The sequence below is a fragment of the Thamnophis sirtalis genome, unplaced genomic scaffold (assembly GCF_051295495.1).
Source record: "Thamnophis sirtalis isolate CommonGarterSnake01/CBP01778 unplaced genomic scaffold, rThaSir2_p1.2 scaffold_2, whole genome shotgun sequence".
In the NCBI taxonomy this organism is placed as follows: domain Eukaryota; kingdom Metazoa; phylum Chordata; class Lepidosauria; order Squamata; family Natricidae; genus Thamnophis; species Thamnophis sirtalis.
In genome coordinates this window covers 37,745,639-37,755,189 of record NW_028261382.1, presented here as the reverse complement: position 1 = coordinate 37,755,189, position 9,551 = coordinate 37,745,639, and positions in this window count along the sequence as shown.

Here is a 9,551-nt window from a genome sequence, read left to right as displayed (position 1 = left end):
CCACCACCCCCCCGACACTGGGACCATCATAAATACGAGCCAGTTGCCAGGATGTGACACCACAGTTGTAAGTGGGAAAAGAGTCATACGTCAATTTTTCAATGCCGTTGTAACTTCGAGGTGTCACTAAACAAAATGTTGTATGTATATTCTTTGCAAAAATAGTTAAAACCATCAAAAGAAAGATTCATCGAACGAAGTAGCAAAACAGGGTAAAAGTTTAAAACAATAACATGAAGTCTAAATCTAGGCTGGTGTCGGGAAGTGATGAATTAGTGGTTAGAAAAAGAGGTGGGTGGTTGGGTAGGGAAGCCCCCCCCCTCAAAAAAACATCCCAGAAGTGAATAAAGAGAGATTTGAATGAGAATTTATTTTGCTTAATCCATTTCAATTCTCCGAGTCTTTATCAGAATGCTTTCATTGATTCTGCCGGTTTAAAAAAGAAAATCAAAATAGCCCCTTCTATCAAATGGTTAACACAGTGTTTCCCAACCTTGGTGACTTTAAGTCCTGTGGACTTCAACTCCCAGAATCCCCAGCCAGCAGAGCTGGCTGGGGGATTCTGGGAGTTGAAGTCCACAGGACTTAAAGTCACCAAGGATGAGAAACACTGGGTTAACACACACACACACACACACCCATCAGTCTGAAAAGGGGGGGGGCAGTTTCTATTGCATGGGTCCAGATGCCACTTTGACCTTCCAAGAGATAGCCTTCAAGGGCAGACCCCCTGATCCATAAACGGGTCCAGCCAGGCTACAGCTCATCCTTGTAAGGTTTTAGGAGCAACAGTTCTCCACCTGCCTCCTGCTGAAGAAGAGCCAAGACCCTGAGCTTCCCTGCTACACGGCAGTTCTGAAAATACTATGCCCCAAGTCACTTCAGAGGGTAAGTACTTTTGCCCTGATTTGCAGAGGACGGGAGGCCACCAGGAGATGCTGACAAGATCTGAGAAGGAGCAGTGAAGGAAGAATTGCACGTGGTGCAGTCAGGGGCTCTGAATTCACCCTACAGCTCCCCCCCCCAATGAAGTCCTGGGCTTGGAGGTAAAATTAGCAGCTATGGCGTCAAAGAAGCGGGGAGGAGGACATGAGCAAATGCGGGGCGTTTGAACAGAACCGCGTAACTGGGTCAGCGAGGAATGAAGTGGTTGCATTCAGGCAGCATCAGCTAATTCCCCGTAAACCCTGGTTAGAAGCTTTAGTGGCTAAGCCCCGTTGCATTAATCCAGCTGTTGGAGGGAGGGGACCTTGGGCACCCAGCCAGCCCCCCACAAGAAGAAGGGGGCGGCTGTATAGGCAGAACGAGCAGTGAATCCCCTTAGAAACGGCACCTGAAGGCTGGATTCTCACAATAGATAAGGGAGAATCCCTCTATTCCCCCAGCCCATTTTCAACCCAATCATCGGGCCGATTTCGGGGTCACCACCAAAGGTTTTTAGAGGCTCCCACCACGGAAACCTCCCTGCGGGGCTCATTCTGCTTCGGAGGAGAGCGCCCGCGGGCGCCGGGTTACAAAACCAGCCAGCAGAGGCCGTCCTGGCTGGGGACGAGGGGAGCTGTGATTTAGCGGTGTGGGAAAACCCTAAGAAGGAGCCGGGGTGAAGATCCACACACACCTCTCTCCCCAAAGAAGGCGGGTGCCTTCTGGGTCCAGACACGGAGGGGGTCCAACGTTTGCAAGAAACCCCTCCCCAAAAATCGCCTTTCTCTTTTGAAACAGCTCCGGCGACTCCCCCACACCCCCCCTCGCCACACGGCTCCGCCCTCCCTCATCTTTGCATCTCCCCCTCCCTAGGGATTTCAGGATGGGGTGGGCCATCTGATTGGGGATAGGGGGGGAGACTCAAGAACTACGTTGCCCAGAATGCCTTGCTCTGCAGCTGGTCTAGAAGGGAAGGGGGTGTCTCCTCTGGGAATTGTAGTGTTGGGGTGGGGGGGGTCGACCACACTTGGAATATTGCATTCAGTTTTGGTCACTAATATTATAGAAAAGATGTTGAGAGTTGAGACTCTGGAAAAAGTGCAGAGAAGAGCAGACAAGAGAAGGGGTGACATGAATGTTGAATGTTGAATGTTGATTTTATTTATATGCTGCCCTTTCCCCCCCCCCCCAAGGGGACTCAGGGCGGCTCACAACTCAACCAGGGAAGGGGGATACAAACAAGAATTTAAAACGACATAAAAAACAATGCATGATTAATGATAGCAGTCTTCCAATATTTGAGGGGATGCTATGAAGAAGAGGGGGGGTCAACTTATTTTCCAAAACACCTGAAGCAGCAGCAGGATTTCTGACAGGTAGCGGAAATTCTGGGTAGTTCAGAGAACGGGCAGATGCCACCTCTGGCTGGCCCCGGAAGTGGGGAGGGAATGGGGATCTTGCAGTATCCTTCCCCTGCCACGCCCACCAAGCCACGCCCACAGAACGGGGTAGTAAAAGCATTTGAATTTCACTGCTGACCTGAAGGCAGGACAAGAAGCAAGGGATGGAAACTAATCAAGGAGAGAAGCAACCTGAATTTAAGGAGAAACTCCCTAACAGTGAGGACAGTTGCAAACTAAACAGACAGTTGGCAACCCGAGACTCAAGAAATGTAGTCTTCCGATGTTGAATTCACGGGAAGGCCAAATCTTTGGATGTGGACTTAAGACAGGGAGATGACATGTGCTCAGAAGACAGAAGAAGAAGAAGAAGAAGAGGAGGAGGAGGAGGAGGAGAGAGAGGTGGTGGTGGAGGAGGAGGGGAGGGAGAGGAGGAGGGGAGAGGAGGAGGAGGTGGTGGTGGAGGAGGAGGAGGAGGGAGAGGAGGAGGGAGGAGGAGGAGGTGGTGGTGGTGGTGGTGGAGGAGGAGGAGGAGGAGGAGGAGGAGGAGGAAGAGGAGGAGGAGGAGGGGAGGAGGAGGAGGAGGAGGTGGTGGTGGTGGTGGTGGGAGGGAGGAGGAGGAGGAGGGGAGGTGGTGGTGGAGGAGGAGGAGGAGGGGTGGAGGAGGAGGAGGAGGAGGAGGAGGAAGAGGAGGAGGAGGAGGGGAGGAGGAGGAGGAGGAGGTGGTGGTGGTGGTGGTGGAGGAGGAGGAGGTGGGTGGAGGAGGAGGAGGAGGAGGAGGAGGAGGAGGAGGGGAGGAGGAGGAGGGGAGGAGGAGGAGGAGAGGAAGAAGAAGAAGAAGAAGAGAAGAAGAAGAAGAAGAAGAAGAAGAAGAACAACAACAACAACAACAACAACAACAACAACAACAACAACAACAACTAAGATGATTAAAGGCCTGGAGACAAAAACATACGAAGAATAGTTGCAGGATTTGGGCTTGGCCAGCCGAGAGGAAAGAAGGACGAGGGGGGACATGAGAGCAGCCTTCCAGTGTTTGAGGGGCTGCCCCAAAGAAGAGGGGGTCAACCTCTTCTCCAAAGCACCAGAAGGCAGGACAAGGAGCAACGGATGGAAACTAACCAAGGAGAGAAGCAACCTGAATTTAAGGAGAAACTCCCTAACAGTGAGGACAATCAACGAATAGAACAGCTTGCCTCCAGAAGTTGTGAATGCTCCATCGTTGGAGGTTTTCAAGGAGAGATTGGACATCCATTTGTCCGAAATGGTGTAGGGTCCCTTGCTTGAGCAGGGGGTTGGGCTAGAAGACCTCCAAGGTCCCTTCCAACTCTTGTTATTCTGTATTCTATTCTGGACAAGAAGCAAAGGATGGGAACTAATCAAGGAGAAACCCAGTCTAGGACTAAGGAGAAACGTTGGGACAGTGAGAACAAAATCAGTGGAACAGCTTCCCTCCGGAGGGTGTGAATTGCTCCATCATTCAAAAACAGATTGGGCAGCCATTTCTTGAGAATGGTATAGAGCAGTGTTTCTCAACCTTGGCCACTTGAAGATGTCTGGACTTCAAGTCCCAGAATTCCCCAGCCAGCGAATGCTGGCTGGGGAATTCTGGGACTTGAAGTCCAGACATCTTCAAGTTGCCAAGGTTGAGAAACACTGGTATAGAGTCTCCCACTTGAGCAGAGGGTTGGACTAGAAGACCTCTGATGTCCCTTCCAACTCTGATATTCTATGTTCTAACTCCCAGATTTCCCCCGGGGGGGGCACAGCTTTGAGATCTTGTTTTAGGATGGGAGAAAATTTTGCCCTGTGCAAAACGAGGGGGGGGGGAAGGGGGTTAATTTGGACACTAAAGGAAAAGTATTGTGTCAATGCAATCCTCAAAAAGGTTACCAATCTCTGTTAGGTGTTTTGCTCCCCGGTTGTTTGATATATAATTGAATAAGTTGTATGAAAGGTTTTAGAAAGGGGGTATAAAAAAAAAAGAATATAAAGGAGACAAAGAAAAAGGAAGAGAAAAACCAAAAGTGCCAAGAGAAAGGATGAAAAGAAATAGAAAAAAAAAAAGAGCTTCCAGTTTTCTTTACAATGAAATACAAAGTTACCTCTTGGATGAGGAAAAAAATATTTTTCTATAATCATTTCTTATCATTAAAACCTTTAAAAAAACAGAGTTCTGACCCTTCACTTTTGTCAGTCCTGAAATTCAAAATTCGACTATTAGAATAGAATAACCGAGTTGGAAGGGACCTTGGAGGTTGTATAGTCCAACCCCCTGCTTAGGCAGGAAACTCTACACCACTTCCGAATAATGGTTATCCAACATCTTCTTAAAAACTTCCAGTATTGGAGCGTTCACAACTTCCAGAGGCAAGTAGTTCCACTGGTTAATTGTTCTCATTGTCAGGAAATTTCTCCTCAGTTCTAAGTTGCTTCTCTCCTTGATTTGTTTCCATCCATTGTTTCTTGTCCTGCCCTCAGGTGCCTTGGAGAATAGCTTGACTCCCTCTTCTTTGGGGCAGCCCCTGAGATATTGGAAGACTGCTATCATGCCTCCTCTGGTCCTTCTTTTCATTAGATTAGACATACCCAGTTCCTGCAACCATTCTTCATATGTTTTAGCCTCCAGTCCCCCAATCCTCTTTGTTCCTCTTCTCTGCACTCTTTCTAGAGTCTCCACATATATTCTTGGATCTCGTTTAGACTTCAAACATGGGGCGCCCCAAATCAGAAAAAAAAAATTAGCTCTCCACCTTTCATACACATTACTGGACCTAAATCAAAATTAAAACTGAGTAAAAAAAATATTCCAAATTGGAAACAGCAAAACAAAAAACAAAAATAAGATATAAAATAGCAGCCGAGACATCCCAAATTCAATAGAACCGAAACTAAGAAAAGCGTTCAATTGTACGATTGTGGAGGGCCGTGTTGGCGAAACAAAGTTTTTCATGCCAAGTTGTTACGCCTAGTTTTGCCAAGGGAACAAAAATTGGTACCAAGAAAATAATCACAACAATGCCACCATGTTCTGCGGAGAATTATAATGCACAGCACACAACAACAACAATGTACTGCTAACTAGGGCATACAAAACCTTTGCCAGACCAATCCTCGAATACAGCTCATCTGCCTGGAATCCACACTGTATATCGGGCATTAATACGATCGAGCGGGTCCAGAGGGATTTCACGAAAAGAGTCCTCCACTCCTCTGCTCACAACAGAATCCCTTACGCCACCAGGCACAAAATTTTGGGCTTGGTCAATCTGGAACTACGCCCGCCTACTTTCTGAGTGTAGTACACAAAATTGTCTGCCACAACGTCCTACCTGTCAACAACTACTTCAGCTTCAACCTCAATAACACACAGGCAAACAATCAATACAAACTCAAGGTAAACCGCTCCAAACTCGATTGCAGAAAAAACTACTTCAGCCACAGAGTGGTCAACGCTTGGAATGCTCTACCTGACTCCGTTGTTACACCCTCAAACCCCCCAAAGCTTCAACATAAGACTGCCTACTGTGGACTTCACCCCATTCCGAAGAGGTCCATAAAGGGGGCGTGCATAAACGCACCAATGTGCCTACCGTCCCTGTCCTCCTTCCCCACTCATTCGTATCCATTTCCTGTGTTCATAATCATTGTTTATACTTATATCTGTTATCGTTTACATGTTTGACAAACTAAATAAAATAAATAAATTTTAAAAAAGATATCCCTTCCTTCTCCAAGGAACAAGGAAGCAGCTGCACAAGATCAGTCGCAGCCCCAAATTTCGGTTGCTAAGCGAGACGCCCGTGAAGTTAATTTTGTCCCATTTTACCACCTTTCTTGCCCCAATTATTAACCAAACCACACTGCCGTTGTTAAATTAGTAAGCACAGTCGCAAAGTGAATCTGGCTTCCCCGCTGAATTTGCTTGTTAGAAGGATGCAGAAGGGGGGGGGGATCACATGACCCTGGGGCACAGCAACGGTCATAAACATGAGTCAGTTGCCACGCATCTGAATTTAGATGACACAGCCACAGGGATGCTGCAATAGTCATAAGCTACTTTTTTTGCACTGCCATTGTGCACTTTGAGCGGTCATTAAGTGAATTGTTGTAAGTCGAGAACTACCTTTATTTTTCTGGCTGGCCATCTCATCCCAGGACTCTGGGCAGCCCTGCGTTCCCCTGCGGTGGCTGAAATTTTGCCTGTTATTTCGAATATAAATAACAGCCCACCTTGTGTTTTTTTCTCACCTTCTTTTCCAACCTCTGTGCTGCTAAGAAAATATTCGCCAAATTTGGGACCCTGACCCAGCGAGCCATTCCAGTGTCTTCCTGCAATGTTCCCCGTGGATTTAAACCCAGAACTTAAATCTCCTGGGTGAAGTAGCTTGAACAGACTGGGAAGAAGGGGACATTTTAAAAAAAAATCCCTTATTAGAATGTATTGCCACGAGTCCACTAATTTAAGCATGTTTAAGTGGGTTTAGCATGGCCTTGAAAGAGCAAAGGATGACATTACTTTCAACCATGTATTTGTATTAATATCCCCTTCGATAACCAAGTTGGTGAGGAATGGTAGAGTGGGAGGGGGGTGGATTGTTTAATTTTTCAGAGTACTTCTCCCCGCTTTTGGGGGAAAGGAAGCCGCAATGCATGCTGGGAGGCAGCGTTGATTAACGTGCAGAGAGAGCTTAATTCATCAAAATCCAAACCAGATCAAGAAATGTGGGAGGCTAAATATGCTCCCACCTGCGTGTCACAATTTGAGAAGACCTAAAGAGGGGTTTCTCACCTTCAACTGTTTTTGAGATTTGGGGGTTTCAACTCCCAGAATTCCCCCAAGATGCCAGCTGAGGAATTCTGGGAGTTGATGTCCACATGTCTTAAAGCGGCTAAGGCTGGGAAACTGACTGATTCCCTGGTATTCCTCGACTTACGACCACAATTGAGCCCCAAATTTCTGCTGCTAAGCGAGATAGTTGTTGAGTGGGTTTTGACACATTTTACGACCTTTCTTGCCCCGTTGTTAAGTGAATCACTGCAGTTGTTAAGTTACCAACATGCATGATACGCGGCTCTGGCTTCCCCGTTGATTTTGCTTGCCACAAGGTCGTAAAAGGGGATCACGTAACCCCAGGATGCTGCAACCGTCATAAATATGAGTCAGTTGCCAAGCATTAAAATTTTGACCACTTGACCATGGAGACACTGCAGTGTGAAAACTGGTCATCAGTCAATTTTTTGTGCTGTTGCAGCTGGTCACTAAACAAATGGTTGTAAGTCAAGGACTACCTCTCTTTTACTACCGCTATGCTTACACTTCTTTTCATTTATCTTTATTTATTCTTGTAGATCCACTAGAGTCGCCCCACGGTGAGAGAATGAGCAAATAAATCTAACAAATAATAATAATAATAAGTAATAGGCACCTTGGGTGCGACTCCAAAACAACTGGAGCACCATTTGAACACTGTCGGCATTGACAAATTCACCAGCAGTCAATTGCAAAAGGCAGCTTGATTCGGAACAGCTTCCATCCTGCAATGAGGCCACTGGCACCATCAAAGGTTAACATCTGTTCATCCCTGGTCCTTGGGAAGAAGGTCTCAACAGGGGGCAAAAAATGCCAAATCCAGTCTAAATACCTGCTGACTGTACAATGAACCATAATAATTTATGATTTGAACACTTGAACACTGTCGGCATTGACAAATTCACTACTAGTCAATTGCGAAAAGCAGCTTTGCTGGGGGAGAGCTGAGAGCAGATCCTGCAATGAGACTTTTAACCTCATAAAACCTCCGTGTCTGCCTATCCCTGGTCTCTTGGACAGACAAAAATGCCAAATCCAGTTGGAACATCTGGCTGACAGCGGGACAAATCAGAAAACAGAGGTGAAACCAACCCTCCAGTTGTGCTCCATTGGCGTTAACAGCCAGCAGCAAACCGGACCCTTCTGTTTTGCAGAACACGGGCGGCCTCTGCGGCTGCTGCCCCTCCCTTTTCCTCCTCCGCCTTCCTTTGCAACCGGCTCCCTCCTTCTCCAACTTTGGGGTGGACCCCCCTCTTCCTTCCTTCGTGACAACCCTGGTCTTGTTGTTGTTGTTGTTGTTCCTGCAGTGGGTTGTTTTTGCCCGGTCCTACAGTGTTGGGCTCCAGCTCGCTTTGGCGAAGGCTGGATTTTTATTTTTATTTTATTTTTTGCGCAACAGGGAGACAGATATCTCCTCCAGGCTTTTTCCGCCGCCGGTTCCTTTCGTGCAACCTGGTAACCAACCGGCAGGATTATAACTGAACAGGTTTGGGCTGGGATGCACGTTGAGACAAATTTAATTCTCCCCCGAACATGTTTCTCTGCAACTTCGTGGCTCTTCCTGAGCAGAGCATGGGAGGGGATTCGTGCGGAAAAATTCTTCTACGGGTTTTCATCCCCCCCTCTTCCCCCAGTCTTGCTTTCTGTCTGAGCACTGAGAAGATTTGTTTACAGGTTTCGTTCCGATAAAATACTTTTCAACACAGGGCCGTGTCTTGCTGCTGTCGTTTTTTTTAGTGGGGAATTTTTTTTTAAGGGTCCGATCTTTGCAATAGAGGCAACTGATGGCCAGAATTGTGTGGCCTAGGAGCACCGTTGGCCCTGAAATGTCCGTCGCTAAGCGGAACGGTTCGGTCAGTTTTGCCCCGTCTTACGGCCTTTCTTGCCAACGGTTGGTAAGTGAATCTCTGTGGTGGTCAAGCAAGTAACATGGTTCTTGAGTGAATTTGGCTTCCCCCCTTGAATTTGCTTGTCAGGAGGTCGTCAAAGGGGATTACACGACACGCACACCCCGGATACTGCAACCGTCGTAAATATGAGTCAGTTGCCAGGTGTCTGAATTATGATCAGGTGGCCCTGGAGATGCTGCAGTGATGGTAAAGTGTAAAAAACAGCCAAAAGTGGCTTTCGCCAGTGCCGTTGTAACTTTGAATAGTCACTAAATGAATAGTTGTAAGTCAAGGATCGGCTCTGTGCAGTCTTTGGAGTCTTCAATCTTGGGAACTTTTAAGATGGGTGGACTTCAACTCCCAGGATTTCCCAGTTAGCATTCCAGACCTCTGAAAGCGGCTGGGGAATTCTGGGAGTTGAAGTCCAGACCTCTTAAAGTAGGTTGGCTGGGGAATTCTGGGAGTCACAAATTACAACGGCGGTGGGCGGTCTCTATTACAGTCGTAACACAAGGACTGCTCATA